General features: G+C 33.8%; 1 protein-coding gene across 1 annotated transcript in view; it reads left to right on the top strand.

Moving 5' to 3' along the window:
• Window positions 1–16362, top strand: part of SKAP2 (src kinase associated phosphoprotein 2) — a 155865-nt gene that overhangs the window by 67109 nt on the left and 72394 nt on the right. The window lies entirely within an intron of this gene.

The raw sequence follows: 16362 nt of genomic DNA, 5'->3' as shown, positions 1-16362 counted from the left end.
TCCACAACAAGAAAAGACACCACAATGAGAAGCCCGTGCACCGCATCATTTACAAGGATGAGTAGCGCCCGCTGGCCACAACTAGAGAAAGCCTGCGGGCAGCAACAAAGACCCAACACAGCCAAAAAAAAAGATTTAATAGTTTGGTTGATATTCCTTTTTAGATACAGCTAACCAGAAGTTGTACATGTACAGGAGTTCATGTTGTCTTTTAAAAAATTAATTTCATTCAATATATTGGATTAGGAAAGAAATTTTTTTCTATGCCTATTCTTTACTCTTAATTTGACATGAAAATTTGCATTTGCTTTTTCTTCAAGTAGTCTCATTAAGGATGCATAGACTATCTGAATTGCAATAACTTTGTTAAGGAAATTTATATTAGGTCTTTAAATAAAATTTAACATATTCCTAAAGAGGAATCTGTCATATCATCTAATTGTTAAGGATGATTAAACTATTTTTTATTTTATAACTGTCCAGTATCTGTTTCTGTTAGCACAGAGCACTTATAATATTGTCAATCACTTTTCAGTGTGAAAATGAATCTTTTTTTTTTCCCATTCAAAGCCTTAAGTATTAAAATGCTTTTCTGAGGTTTTTCTTCAGATGTAGAACTTTAAAGTACCATTAGCCAAGAACAGGGACTTCTACTTCATATATAAGAATTCTCGAAATGGTTTTGTACATATGAGCCTCTTCTCTTGGCCACAAAATTTCTATTTACCTTGACTTAAATTAATAACAAGACATACTTTATGAACAGGCATTCTAGAATCTGCCAGAAGACTTTTCAAACCAAAAATAAGGACATATTTCCTAAGGAGTGTGAGCTCAATAAATCAGGTGACTGGAATTGGGAAGGCATAGTGCTGAACCTATTTGTAAACTCTGGGTTTCTGAATGTTAATTTTAAGCTTCCTTTTTAAAAGGCCAGTGTTTGTAGAGCTTATCCTGTCAGCAATATCCTGTGTCAATTGTCAGGTCATGTTTAACGTGTGGAGATATATTAATCGGCCATAGCTAGCACTGTAAGAGGCCGGGATAAATAGAGGGCTCAAGCAGATGAAGAGGGATTAACTGTGTGGATTGAGCAAACTCTTCAATCACTGAACCAGTGATTTTACAAAGGATTAGCTGCTGCTTTTACAAATATTGATTACTGATTTGCTACTCAGAATGGGGATGATGTACTTGTGCAGTTGCTGTGTGGTGTGCTATGTGAAGTGAACATCATTCATATTAATGGATTTGTCATAGGCATTATAGAAACTGACAGATTTATTATAGCAGTTGCTAGAACTGTTATGGTTAAGGTTGTGTCAGCATATCTATTAAAACTTCAGGATTTTGGAAGTTTATAGTATAGCCATAAAATTTATTTCCCAGGTGGAAGTTGGAATACCAGTGATAGCCTGGCACAATTATTTTTGCGCATATTTTTACATGAATCAGTTTGAAAGCATTTAAATTGACATAGAACAAAAAATGCATTGTTAGTTTTGTAATGTCAAAAACTTTAGATTTATTTCATTTTGAAAAAATTTATCATAAATGCTTGTTTTCCAACCAAGAACATGTCTAATCTGTGTGGACTTCTAAAAATTCATCAGTATTTTTCCCAGAATATGGTTTATCTTGAAGCCTTTCGTTGTTTCTATAATCAGGTGGAGAATTTTAGAAACTATAGAAATATCTGGATAATTAAAAATCAATGACTATTTTGTTTCCCTTAAGTGGCTTTTTAGAACACTAAAAAATCAGTAGTAAAAAATTAGAATTATCTATAGCAGAGAAAATAGCTTCCTTTAATCTTTTTTAAGAAATTGGTTTTCTTTCTTACAAATGTTTTTATTATGTCACAGTAGGAAGGCATTTCAAAGAGCTGAATTGTATCCTGAAGGATAAGCTGGATGCTTTCTAGGCAGTGAGGGTGGAGAGTGGTGGTAAAGTGAGAAAAGGTGAGGAGAAACACGTTCCAGACAGAGTGAACACTTGTGTGGATACATGAGACTTGGCCTATTTGAAAATAGCCAGTTATGTGAACATTCTTAAGGTTATATCTTCATATTAGTTGAGGGGATTGTTTTCAAGTTGTACACTTGTATTGATTAAACTAAATCTTCTAGATCAGTGGTTGAAGTTTTTCTGGCTATGATTTAAATAATATAAATTGACTTAATTTAAATTACTTAAAAACCTGTAGACTGTCTTTTTTGTTTTTCATTTAAAAATTCTATTATGTAAAATTGGAAACATAATACATGCTTATAACAAAGAAAAAATTGTTTTTCCCACCTAAAAAAACTCCCTAGCAGTAAGAATGGTTAACAGTACTGAATGTGTCCTTACGGACTTTTCCCCCCTCAATTGTACAAATGTACCTGTGCTAGAATAAATATGGAATCAGACTTTTTAAATTAAAAAATGGGATATCACTATACATATTATTTTACAACTTATGTTTTTCACCTGAGTATGATGAACATCATTAGTACTACATTAGTACATATCTTTCCACATTACTACACATAGATCTACATATGCATATTTAAATAATATACATTATTTAAAATGGTTTTATAATATCCCCATTGCTGGACATTTTCCGTTTTTCTGCTGTCGCAAGTAGTGTTTCAGTGACTGTTGTGGCACACACCATTGTGAATCTGTGCTTTAGTTTTTGTAGGATGGGTTCTTAAGAGCTGAATTCTTAGAGTATTGTCAGATTCTACCATAGAGCCGTAGGAAGTTACATACCCCAAAGCAGTTTATGAGAGAACCATCTCTTCCCACCTTCCCTGCTATTTGATGTCATTAATCTTTTTAGTTGTTGCCAGTCTTATAAGTTAAAAAGTAGTATCCTGTTTTAGTTTGTTATTTTTTGTTTTTAGTGAGGTTTGTTTATTTATTCAGCAAAATTTAATGAGTACTTACTGTGTCCCAGGCACTAATATAGGCACTGGAGATACACAATGGATAAGACAATGTAAGTCTCTGAGCTCATGGAACTTACATTCTAGTGAAGGTAAGGACAGCTGGGGAAAGACAATAAATCAGTAAACATTCATCTTTTCTTATGTTTATTGGCCTTTGTATTTATTTTGTGAATTGCCTGGTTCATATTTTTGACCTGTTTTTCTATTAAACTGTTATCTTTTTCTTATTGATTTGCAGGACTTCATTGTCTGTTGTGACATCCATGCAAATATTTTTCCCATTCACCCCTTGAAAAAGTCATCCTTTGATAAATTAATGATTGTACTAATTCTTATCCATGTATAGATTTCAGGTCAGGTAATATCATACCTGACTTCTTTGGCTGATAAGAGATCATTGGACCGAGTGTCAAATTTCCATAATTTTCCATCCTCTGAGTGACTTTTAAGAGTTATTTCTTTTCTCTAATTTAATGTATTTTGATAATTTTTAAGAGTAAATTAGAACTCTGAGTCTTGCATGAGACTTGAGGCTATCCAGATGAAGGGAACTTAATCGAATTAATCTAGTTACTAACTATAATTTTATTCTTAGGGAGATAGATATTACATATATAAATTTTCTTCAGTGAGAATATACATCATGATCTATTCAGATATGATTTAATTACAGACTGAATTTGTAGAAAAACATGTAATGGAATATCTTATCATAAGAGCTTACCATATCTGGATTTATTTTGAATAAGTTGTTTGATCATTTATTCATATGGAGTTTGAGTAGGATGTATATCCTTTAGATTTTAAGTCTTTACCACGTTTTTAAGAGGTCGCTGTGTATTTCAGACATTCATGAGCCAACTACAGATTCAGAGTTCAGACTGTTTTACGGCCTTAAACTCCCCTGAAGTAACTGCCAGCCCCTTACATGTCAATGAGCGATCACAGCCGAACTTACCTTGGTGGGATGCTCATGTGTGGCTAAAAAGCACTGTTTGTCACATAAAGTTGCATCCGTTGTTGCATGTTGCTGACAAACATTTTATTCCATTAAATATTCGATGGGCTTGTTTTTTTAAGTTTTAATTTTGAGTTTTAATTTGAATCAAAAACTTTAGTAGTGAAATTGTTCTGGTAGTGACAACTCTTAATAAGGAGAAAAGGAAGCCATGGACAATTGGGCTGTGTCAGGTCTGTGAACCCAGGGCTGAGACAGTCCGCACAGTGAACAGATTCCTGGATTGCCTTATGATGTGTAACTCATAGTAAATATCAGTTTTAATATTTGGCAGTTGAGTTTTTAATATCATGGATACTAATTTTTGAACAACATGCTAGAATCACATGGTTAAAAATGGGCACTTTTAATACTGTATGTTCAGTCCCAATTTACTTTTTTTCCTTTGCACTGTAATTCTTACTTTATGTTGGTTGTTATAAAGTTTGGAACTGAATTAGAGTGTTATTAACTGTGAAAGTGGGTATTAAGATGGAAAGAAATACCAGAAGGATGTTCTCTTTGCTCTTCAGTTGTGATAGCCCTTTCCTGCTACCTTGCTGTTTAAACACTCCTGTGTTTCCTGTCACTTTCCTCTTCCCATGGTCTTCATCAGTGGGTGACTGCACGGGCAGTGGTTAACATATATTAAATTTTTTTGGTTTTGTTTTATTTTTTGGTGGTACGCGGGCCTCTCACTGTTGTGGCCTCTCCCGTTGCGGAGCACAGGCTCCGGACGCGCAGGCTCAGCGGCCATGGCTCAGGGGCCCAGCCGCTCCGCGGCATGTGGGATCTTCCCGGACCGGCGCACGAACCCGTGTTCCCTGCATCGACAGGCGGACTCTCAACCACTGCACCACCAGGGAAGCCCTATATATTAAATTTTTATAAAATTATTTTAATGACTCAAAAGTTAGGTACTCTATAAATAAAAATCATCATCCTCATGATCATTTATATGTCTGGCATTTTCCTTCTGTTTTCAGTTGTGACTGCAGAAGTGCATTTTATCTACTTATTGATGTTCTTTTGATTTTCTATTAAATATTATCTTTAGAGCATATTTTACAAATCCTATAAACAAGTGTTAAATGAGGTTTTAAAATATACCACCAAGAACAATATTGTGTACTTCAATATTGTACTTCGACATTTTAAATAAGTATCCTTAGTTATTTTGATGCACACTCAAGTTTGAGAATCACTGTCATGATTCCTTATTCAAAGTCTAGTAGAAAAGACAAACTTGTGAACACATTATTTTAGCCTAATACTGTAGGTACCAGGTGAATGTCTCTCTCCTGAGCCAGTCCCACATATGGCTGTTAATAGTACTCTGAAGCTGAGGACCAGAAAAAGAATTATGCACGTGGTATGCTTTTATTTTCAGGTACTAGAGAAAAAACTGCTACACATTAACTGTTCTAATATTGAAGTTTTAATTTGTAGTAATTTACTCAGTTACATAAATAACAATGCTGTCTAATGCTTTTAGTCACCTAGGTGTATATAAAATTACCAGTTCATACTGAAGAGTAGACTCAGGGCTTTTATTATTATTCTCAGTAACATGTTCTGTGGATGTTTTATTTATGTGTAGTAGGCATGTGCTTAAACTTTTTGCAAGCTAGAATTATTCTGGCACTGAGTTAGAACTTTAAGGGCAACTGATGATTTGTTTTTGTGTTAAGATGATCTTCATCTAGGCCCTGCAAAGCTATTAAACTTCGTAAATTTATAAATAAGAGTATGTATCAACATTACCCCCAGCTTGGCTGCTTGTTAAGGGATATGGCTCTTAAGCAATAACAAAAAAGAGCTGTGTTAGTTTCTTGCAGGGATCATATCTTCTGCCTGGGATTCAATGTTTACCAAAAGTTTGATCAAAACAAATAGTATTTTGAAAGGATTGTCTGAAAAATGTGCGGGGTGTCTATTCCTATAGGCATGCTATGATTTTATCCTTAAGTTTAACAGAGCTGTTTGGGAGTTGTATACGTGGGCTACCTGGTTTTGTACTCTGTAGAACCGCTTTTACTGAATCTCATTTTGGCATTATGCTGTTGACTCAATCTGAGTGATGGTGTACAAAGCAGCCCTGTGAAACTTTTATTGTACTTACTGTAAAAATGTTATTCAGGATATCGAGAATCCATGGGAGAAATTTCTTTCTCATTTCAGTGCTAGGAACCAAGAATAGTTGCCGTTTGTTCCTCCCTGAGCCATGATCTGCATTTATCTTAATGGGCAGTGAATCACATGATTTATTATTTCTTGCTTCATGTTGGTTGTTATAAAGCTTGTAACTGAATTTTTTGCCCACTTCTGTTAATTGGTGGCTTTGTCGTTCCAACTTGTTTTGTGTTCTACACTCACTCCTAGTTTTGTCTTAATTTTTTACTTATGTATATATTTTTTTAATCTGAAATAGTCATTTATAGAAAAGTTGAAAGAAGCGTACAAAGAATTCCCATTATACCCTTTACTCAGATTCCCTTAATATTAACATTTTCCTGTACAGGTATCTGCTTTCTCTCTATATATATACACACAAATTTCTCCTATTTGCTTTTAATTTTTTTACCAAACGTATCTGTACAAATGCCTGTGAAATGCTTTTTGGAAGGAATAAAGCAGTGTATTACTAAATTAATAATAATAGTAGGCAAGGATGTGTTAATTCTATACCTATGTTGAAAAAAGAGACCTATAGAAAAACCTGTTTCAGATGGAAGGAAGATAAATTGTGTGTGTGTGTCTGTGTCTGTTTGTGTGTCTGAGTGAGAGACACACACACACAGAGGGAGAAAAAGAGAGAAAGGAGAGACAGACAGCACGCCTGCATTTTAAGAGGATCCTTGTAACACTTTGAATGGCAGAAGAGGGGAAATGCCAAAGGCTTTTTGATTTAAATAAAAATTAGGGCATTGTCTTCTTAAATAGAAACAGATAATAAATACTAAAGCATGAAGAACTGTTTGGGAATGTATTTGATTTAGTAATTAAGTAATCAGAGTAGGACTCTAAGCAGAGAGTCTTAATTCAGAAATGTTTATTTTTTTGAAGTTAATCATAAAATAATTTCAGATTTGATAGTTTTCATACTAAATATTTTTCATTCATTTTAACTACCCCTCAATAATAAGATTCTTTTGGGAGATGGGAATAGAGTGACAATTGTTTATGTACCTGTTCTTTCATCAAGGCAAAACCAAAAATATACACTTTATTATATTATACAATATAGAAGACATTCTAACTGTGGATTCCTATTTCAGATACTTAGATATGATCTTATGTTATTAATGGCTCTAAACTTTTTGTACACAGAATAGGAAAAATAATTGAACAAAAATGAACTTAAAGAATATTATAAATTATAAAAATGTTATTTATGTTCTAAAAATAATTGTAAAAATTTATAGCTTAAACCTTAAAACATAAATCAGTTACAAAAATATAAAATAAAAGATTGCTCTCTGGCCTATGTGAAAGTAAAACATAGTTGAATGGAAGGGGGGCTAAAGAATTCAGTCTAAATTGTATTCATTTCTTATTTAATGCAGTTTGCTAGAGGAATCTGCATACAAAAAAAGCCTTCTGAGGGCTTTCCTGGTGGCGCAGTGGTTGAGAGTCCGCCTGCCGATGCAGGGGACACGGGTTCGTGCCCCGGTCCGGGAAGATCCCACGTGCTGCGGAGCGGCTGGGCCCGTGAGCCATGGCCGCTGAGCCTGCACGTCCGGAGCCTGTGCTCCGCAACGGGAGAGGCCACAACAGTGACAGGCCCGCGTGCCGCAAAAAAAAAAAAAAAAAAAAGAAGTCCACATCCTAATCCTTGGAACCTGTGAATATGTTGTTACATGGCACAGGGGAATTAAGCTTACAGGTGGAGTAAGGTTGCTAATCAGCTGACCTTAAAATAAGGAGATTATCTAGGTGGGCCTGATGTAAATACAAGAATCTTTAGATGGGAAGAAGGAGGCAGAATAATCGGAACCAGGGAGAAAGCATTGTGACAAAGACTCAAATGGCCATTCCTGGCTTTGAAGATGGAAGGGTGCCAATAGACAGTGAAATAGGTCAGCCTCTGGAGACTGGAAAGGGAAGGATATAGAGTCTCCCCTACAGGCTCCAGAAGGAACACGGTCCTGCTGACACCTTGTTTTTAGCCCAGTGAGACACTTTCTCAACTTTTGACCTCCAGAACGTAAGATAATAAATTTGTGTTGTTTTAAGCCACTAAAAAAAAGAAAAAAGATCTAGTCAGCTACAAAGTAGCTGAGACGTAACTCTATATCGGAGATGAAAATTGATTTAAATTCTTTCTGTGAAATCTAATGATAAATTATTAAAAAGTAGCTTTTACCAAAATATAAAAGTGTAAAGATGCCCTATATTATAAATATATGAAATAGAAGTCTTGTTTGTAGAGTGAAACTACTCATATTAAACCTTATTTTAAAATGACTGATTCAGTATATTGATATGTTTTCATCCCTGTAAATAATTGAAGGAGTCTTACAGGGGTTTCCACAAATTGGTATATCTGGAATTTTTAGATAAGAGCATTTTTTAAATTCTATAAGGAATAATTTTAAGGTATTAAAAAAGTGATACCTCGTGGTCTATCACTGGACCAAAATCAGAAATCTGAAAGGAATTATTTTTTACATCTAATTTGTGAGCTAAGGACAGTGGTCCTTTATCTAAAAAAACAATCTTCAGATATGTCATTAGATAGTTCAAATCCTGGTCATACACTTAAGAGTACTCTCAAGTAAAAGAAGCAGTTTTAAGTGAATGAGGATAATATAACTTTATGGATAACATAATCCACACATACTTTCAGTCTATGGCTTTTTGACCATTATTTTAGTGGATATTGGTAAACCCACGTGATTTTAGATTTCTCTTAATTCTGATTCTTAATTATTCTATTATTGCCATTTGAATTTTACATATTTTGATAGATTTCCATGAAAATTAGTATCAGCCACAATTACATATGTATGTATTTATTTATTTTATTATTATTTTTTTTAATTATTTTTTTTGGTGGTACGTGGGCCTCTCACTGCTGTGGCCTCTCCCATTGCGGGGCACAGGCTCCGGACGTGCAGGCCCAGCGGCCATGGCTCACGGGCCCAGTCGTTCCACGGCATGTGGGATCCTCCCGGACCGGGGCACGAACCCGTGTCCCCTGCATCAGCAGGCGGACTCTCAACCACTGCACCACCAGGGAAGCCCTGTATTTATATTTTTGATATAAAATAGCTTTTGATTGGACTCTGAACAGGCACTTGATATATCTTTTGGATCATATTCATGAAGCATTTCCTGCAAGCATATGCTATAATATTAAGAGATATTGTCTTCTGGGCTTCCCTGGTGGCACAGTGGTTGAGAGTCCGCCTGCCGATGTAGGGGACGCGGGTTCGTGCCCCGGTCTGGGAAGATCCCACATGCCGCGGAGCGGCTGGGCCCGTGAGCCATGGCCGCTGGGCCTGCGCGTCCGGAGCCTGTGCTCCGCAACGGGAGAGGCCACAACAGTGAGAGGCTGGCGTACCGCAAAAAAAAAAAAAGAGTTATTGTCTTCTTTGGTTTCAGATAGACCTATTGAAGACTCTCATGAGGCTATTGGAATTTCCATATCAAGAAGCAGAGTTAATAAAGGCAAATGTGAATTACCCTAATAGTTATTCAGTTTTTGCTGGGTAGCTTTCAGAATGACTTGCCACTTTACAGAGTGGGTAGAGAGACTAGAAGGTAGCAAACCTGTGAGTTGCAACCTCTATTTTTGTCCCTGGTGTCATCACATGGACCTTATCAGTCTTTAAAGCCTGTACCCAAGGCTTAACCACCCCTGGGGATTCTATGGTCCTACTAATTGGAAGTTGTCCATCTTTGTGTCTAAGCATAATATGAGCCTTTTTTTAAAAAAAAGAAAGTATCATGATAGCCTTAGAGATTACCAGTACTAGTATGTTCATTGGTTAATCCTTTCTGAAGAGAGTAATAGTGGTAAGTGAGAAAATAGGCTCTGTAAAAGAACTATGCTAAAGAAACATAAGTAGTAATCTTTTAGTTACTGTAGTTTTTATTTTCTTAAAGGTTATTATTGTTTGATGTGTCCTTTGCATACAATTTTTTTTTTTTGCCACTAAAAAAACTGGTAAAAAGATTTGAGATTCCAAATTTTCCGTGTGTATTGGGAGAGTTATTAGACTATAAAAAATAATTTATATATATTTCAAAGATATTCCAGGCCAAGATTCTAGCTAGAAATTAAACCTTTGAAATGACATAAAACAATCCTATGCTACATTTAAAGGAAGTTATCCATTGCTCTATGAAAATTATGTTGTGAACAGTTTCCACATTTGATACTTTTAAAAGTTGAATCCATCTTGAACCTTGGCCATTTGTTACTGAAAGTGCAAGAAAAATGTCAGTGTGGATATATCTCATGGAATCTTAGAATGGGGGTGGAGGGCTTAGAGATAATCTAATTTCATTTTTCCATATTTTAGGTGTGAAGAAACTGATACACAGAGAGGCTTAGTGACCTGCTGAAGGTCACAAATTTGCAGAACTGGGATTTCATTACAGACCTCTTAACCTATTCCATGTATCTTAAAGTCAGTATTAACGTAAAACTAAGCTTTTAGTTATCTGCTATACCACAAAACCATTTTATTTAATATTTGTATCCAAGTTGAGTTTAGGTTTCTCTCTCTTTTAGGGAATAGTCTTTATGTTTTGTTTTGCAGGTATACTAGTGAATTTTTGCACTCTAAAACCTTTTAGATTAATTTAAAAAACTGTCAGCAACTCTGTGTCTTTGTATCTATTATATATTTTATAGAAATAGGGAACATGTCATCTAAGTTTGTGTGTGCAAATGTGAAGTAAAGTGTAATTAAATTGCACCTGTAGAATAATGAGTTCCGAGTCAGTAATACCTCTGGGAACAAAGCTCGTTTATAGACAGTTTCCTGAAGTTAAATACCCAATGTACTCTTCAGCTGGAAATGTGTGTAAGATACACATCATCTGGAAAGATACAGGAAACATAACAGAAAGCATTTTTCTACCTTTATATAAAACTATAATGCATGAAATATTGACACTTGAAAATATACTTCAATTCTAATGAAGTATAAAATTCTAATGAATTTTTCTTAGGAAAAATGAGTTTGAACTGGAGCAGTTAACCTAGCCAATAAAGTAGGTGTTCTGTAGGAGTTGTTCCACCTGTAGATGTATTTCTGGTGTATCTGTGGGGAGGAAGGTGATCTCCACGTCTTACTCTTCCGCCATTTCCCCTCGTCCCCCCTAGCCAATAAAGTAACCATTGAGTTGATCAGGGTAGGAGAGAGTATTGCCAGCATGAAATGAGAAACTAAAATGATTACTCTTCTTGGAAAATTGAAGGCTAATATGTGTTTTGAATATAAAGCAATCGTTAAGTGGGTAAATACTGTAAAAAAAAAAAAGAGTGTATTTATCAAATTCAGGAATGCCAGACAAGGCATTTTAAAACATTGATCACATATAAGTTTAGAAACGATAAAAGAAAGCACTGTCTCCCCACAAGAGTTGGCCAGTTTTTGGAACTCAGTATCCCAGCTGTCAGATGAAAACGAAGAATTTAAAAAGATAAACTCATGGATGTTTTATTCATGTGAATTGAGAGGGAGAAAAGATATGGTTGAGGGACTTGTCCTTAACTTTTTGCAGTTCAAGGAAAACAGTCATATCATGTGGTAACAGGCAGAATATTTGACTGACTAGACCAAGATCCTGATTCAGGGTGAAAATTCTTATGAGCAAAAGCAATCTTTTTTATATGTATCTCCTTTCTTTTCCAATATTAGGGAAAAGGAATCATCAGCTGTGTGAAGGTGGAGGGAAACTTATTGCAAATTTAATGTTCATGTTGAAAACTATGCAAATGCCAAGTAATGAAGGAAAAAGCCAGTAAAAGATGAGACTCAGAAACCTAGTAGGATTTTGTACAAATTCTAGATTGGACAACCATAAAACCGTGACCATATTAATATAGTGAAGCTCATAGTATTATAATAATTTTAATGCTAAAATAGTAAAAATGATGCTTTAGATTTCATAGAAATTGAGCATTTAAATTGGTCACCACCAAGTTGCACATCAAAAAATAAGGATAATGAAAAACAGATGTCTATTTTGAAAAGGTCTCTGAATCACTCACTTCCCTTGACACCTGTTGAGAGTCCCACATTAAAAGCCAAGTAGGTAGAAAGGAAACTGAATAAAAAGTTAATTCCAGAACTCAGTAGTTAAAACTTGTACAGATTTTTTAAAAATCTTCACTTTTAAGTTGCACTTTGGAAGTGATGCCTCACTCTAAGTCTTAGAAAAATAAATGTGTTTAAAGAGGTGTCAGACTGGGTGGGATACAGTTAATATGGGTTTGTGTGTGTGGCAGGGGAGGAGTGGATTAGAAGACATGTCAATGTTGGAGAAGGCTCAGGAATATGGCATTGAGACACCCAATGCTGGATAAAATTGTGAATTAAACAAAGTTTATTTCTTTAGATTATTTTAAGAAAAGAGGTACAAAAAAGAAAGGATGATAAGACCTCTTTCTCCCCTCGACTCTAATTCTTTCTTCCCCCAACTCTTAACTCTCTCTCTTCCCTACCCTAACTTCCTCTTTTACTCGAGGGGTTTCCATGCTGTTCTAGGCCTTTTCTTCTAACTAAAGCATACTGTGATCTGGACCTATTTTTCCACCTTTCCCTGTCTTGCATATAGGAATGAAACTGCATACCTTGTTAATGCCAAGATTGGTTTTATACCCAACTGACTTAACATCTGAAATAAGCCTAAGTGATAGATACTTCTTGCCTAAGACAGTTTATATTTTTCTCTGAAGTTGAAATAATTATTTTTCATTTTGAAATAATTATTTTTAATATTTAAAACATTTTTAAAGATAAACTTATTTCTTAAATACGTTGGATATATTTAAACATTCTAGTATTTTTTACCCTAGATTCAAGGGAAAAAGTTAAAACAATAGATTAATAAAATTGCTAAAATTGGGTAATACCTTACTTAGGTTTTAGGTAATTTGTTTTTTATTTTCATACTTCGGAACTCTTCTCCATTTTTCAGATTCTAGACTCCATTCTTTTAGCTTGCTGGTGGACTATGTCCATTATATACACAATTTGATTTTAAGGCAAAAGTTTCCAGACACAGTTTAGAATTCTTGAGTTATCTTTTAAAAACAGTTGTCTTGTGAATAAAATACCTACCTAACTATAAGAAATTTGGACTCCACTACTTCCTTTCTCCTACTGAGTTAATAGGAATATAGTAGGCATGTGACACTTGTTTATTTGAATTTTTTGTGACCTTGTTACCATTTTGTATACTTCAGATTCCCAAATGTCCAATTGGAAGAAGACCCATTCCTTGTCTGCTCTTGTAGGATGTTAGTTTTAATGTCTAATATTGATCTTCTTTAGAAAAGTAGGACTATTATATAAGAAATACATGCTCATTTTATAAAAAGAAGACTAGTCTATTCAGTATGTGTTTATTTCCTCAGGGTAGTGAACATTTGTGGCCACTAAAGGAAGCCATGTATCAGTAACCGTCTGTAGTATAAATAAGCTGTCCTGGATTATAGGTTAATTTTTCTCCTCTGAGTTAGGATATAATTTCTTCATCAACCACTTTCATGTAACCAAAAGGAAATCTTTGAGCTGCTTTTAAAATAACTACAATGCTTAACTCATGCAGTTACCAAATCATACATTTTTCCATTTTTCTGATTAAAATTCCCTAAGCAACATTAGTCTTACATTTACATTGGCATTCATTCATTTGAATTAATATTTAGTTATACTAAATATAATAATATTTAATTATAATTAATAAAAGCCAACATTTACTGAATGCCTACTATGTGCCAGAGGATTAAGGCTCAGTGCTAAACTTATTTTTGGGACAAGGGTGTGAATTTTGATAGTGAAACAGAGCTGATAATATAATTGTGAATTTGTTGGAATGTTGTAAATAGTGAGATAATATAATTGTGTTTGGCAAATGTTCAGCAGCTCTTTGTTGATGCCTTCCAGATAGGTTTATATTAGCCTTACCTTTCTTTTCTTCATGTATTATTATACCTGCATTTGTAGTCTTAATTCTTTGAATCAATGTGAATATTCTTAAATGGTGACATACTATTGATCATTGTAGGCATCATAGTGGTATGAGGTCTAAATGATGTGAGAGTTCATGTTTTTTAAAGATAATTTACTACTTTTTATATCTTGTTACAAATTTTCAATTTCTATCAAGAAGTATTAATTGTTTATATGTTTATGGTATTATACAAGTCAAATGGTTCTTCTAAGAACTTAAAATCTGAAGTATCTAAAGGAATTACTATTAATACACTTTTTAAAAAAAATTCACATGTATATTAAACAAATCCTAGATGTTGGACAAATAGCAAAAGAGGTTTAGAAAAACGAAATTTCAGTCTGAAAATTTGCCTTTTTTCCCTCTAGGAATCAAATAAAAGATTTTATATTAGAAACATGAATTTAGAATTCAGAATAAGTGTTGCTTGTGACATCAGATTTTATTGATTTATCAGGTAGAAATTTAATCAACATTTTTCTTAAAGCAAAAGCTTCAGGTTATGTATATATTCACCTTTGTAAATTCTAATTCCTTTCCTGCTCCTCCTCTTCCACTTCTCCCCCTCCTTTTTTTTTTTCTTTTGACCAGTAACTTTTTAAAGTTGAAAACTATGCTAAAGGTACCCATTTCTCTTCAGAATATAAAGTTTCTTCTTAAGATTTAGAGCATTTATTTTATATGTAAGAACATTCATTATGCATCAATGGATATGAGAGAGTCATGGGACTTCTTCTCAAGGAGGCTTATCTAGTCAAATAGAGGTAATTAATGCCTCCCCATGCCCAATTACATCAGACCTGAAGACTGAAAAGTTGCCTCTTCCTTGTGTAGTTTAATTTCATCCAGAATGGACAGTGCTTAAGAGTTTGTTTCCATCATCTGAAAGATACAAAATTATTTATAGGATGTTTGCAGTGAATCTTCTTATTTTTACCACTGTGGACAAACCACTTGGAAATTTTTTCATGACATACAACAATCATGTTATAGTATTTAATTAATATGTTTGCTTTCTCATTCTGAAATGTCATGCAAATGATGCTTTTCACAAAGAAATTTTGTGTAGTTCACTTATGAACTCTACGTGCCAGTTATATAAAAGACTGAGCACAAGCATACTTCCACAGAAACTAAACTATGGTATTGCTTAGTTGAAGAAGTAAATACTTTGTTTTCAGGAATCTTATTTAGAAAGAAAACTTTCCCCAATGGTTTTATATTAGCTAAAATTTCATATTTCTATGTGATACACTATTTCTATGTTTTTTTTTGTCAGTGTAACCTAGTTTAATTTAAAAAGTGCTGTTAATCATTGTTTTTCTTTTCTTTTAAAAAAAACAAATCAAACTACAGTCACCCTCTTTAATTTAGTGGTTAACTAGGACTTGTTCACATAGATGAGATTTCTTTATGTGATTTTTATTTTATGTACAAAAAATTTATACTATATAACTTCTACCTTCAGTGGATCAAATGGATACATTGATTGAACAACTATTCAAACATTTACACTGGCTTTCCCTAAAATTTTATATGTATTTCAAAATTAGTCCCCATTTTAAATATATTTTAATATTGTTTTGTGTTTACTGAGCAAAATTGATCCACCACGGAACTGAAATTAGTGCTTTAATTTGAAGCTTTATTTCTTAAGGAAAAATAACTATGATTTTATAACTACTGGATATTTTTAAAAAACCCAGTTGGTAATTCTGTGATGAATTTGTATATAATAAACTTCCTATCAAAATACTTTTTATCATAAACTATATGAAAACTATTTCTGTTGGTGTATTCCATAGAAACTTTCATTAGATCGGTTATTTTCACTTGTTGGAGTTCTAGTAAAATGCTGAGGCAACTGTAGTATATTTCTAATGAAGTCTGTAAAAATATTGAACTCTGAAATTATTGAGCAACCTACCATCCATGATCATGAATATATGATTTCTAATTGACTTAGCTTTCGGCTTAATCTATAAATTTTTGTAAGTATCTAATATTTGTTTATGATAGTTCTATCAGATCTATCTACCTAGTTTTAGACTCTCAAATGCCCTAGAAAACCCTAAAGCATACTCATTCACAAGATTTCTCTGTGAGTATAACCAGGAAGAGAGAATATTTGCTATGTACTCAAATTATAGCATTTGATTTGGGGGAAAAATCATTTTATGTTTTACTAGGTACAAATAGGGATAGGCATTCTTATGTAGGCAAGAATTA

Source organism: Delphinus delphis, chromosome 9 (assembly GCF_949987515.2).
Source record: "Delphinus delphis chromosome 9, mDelDel1.2, whole genome shotgun sequence".
Classification (NCBI taxonomy): Eukaryota; Metazoa; Chordata; class Mammalia; order Artiodactyla; family Delphinidae; genus Delphinus; species Delphinus delphis.
The sequence above is the reverse complement of the archived record's forward strand: the minus strand, read 5'-3'. Positions and strand labels throughout refer to the sequence as shown.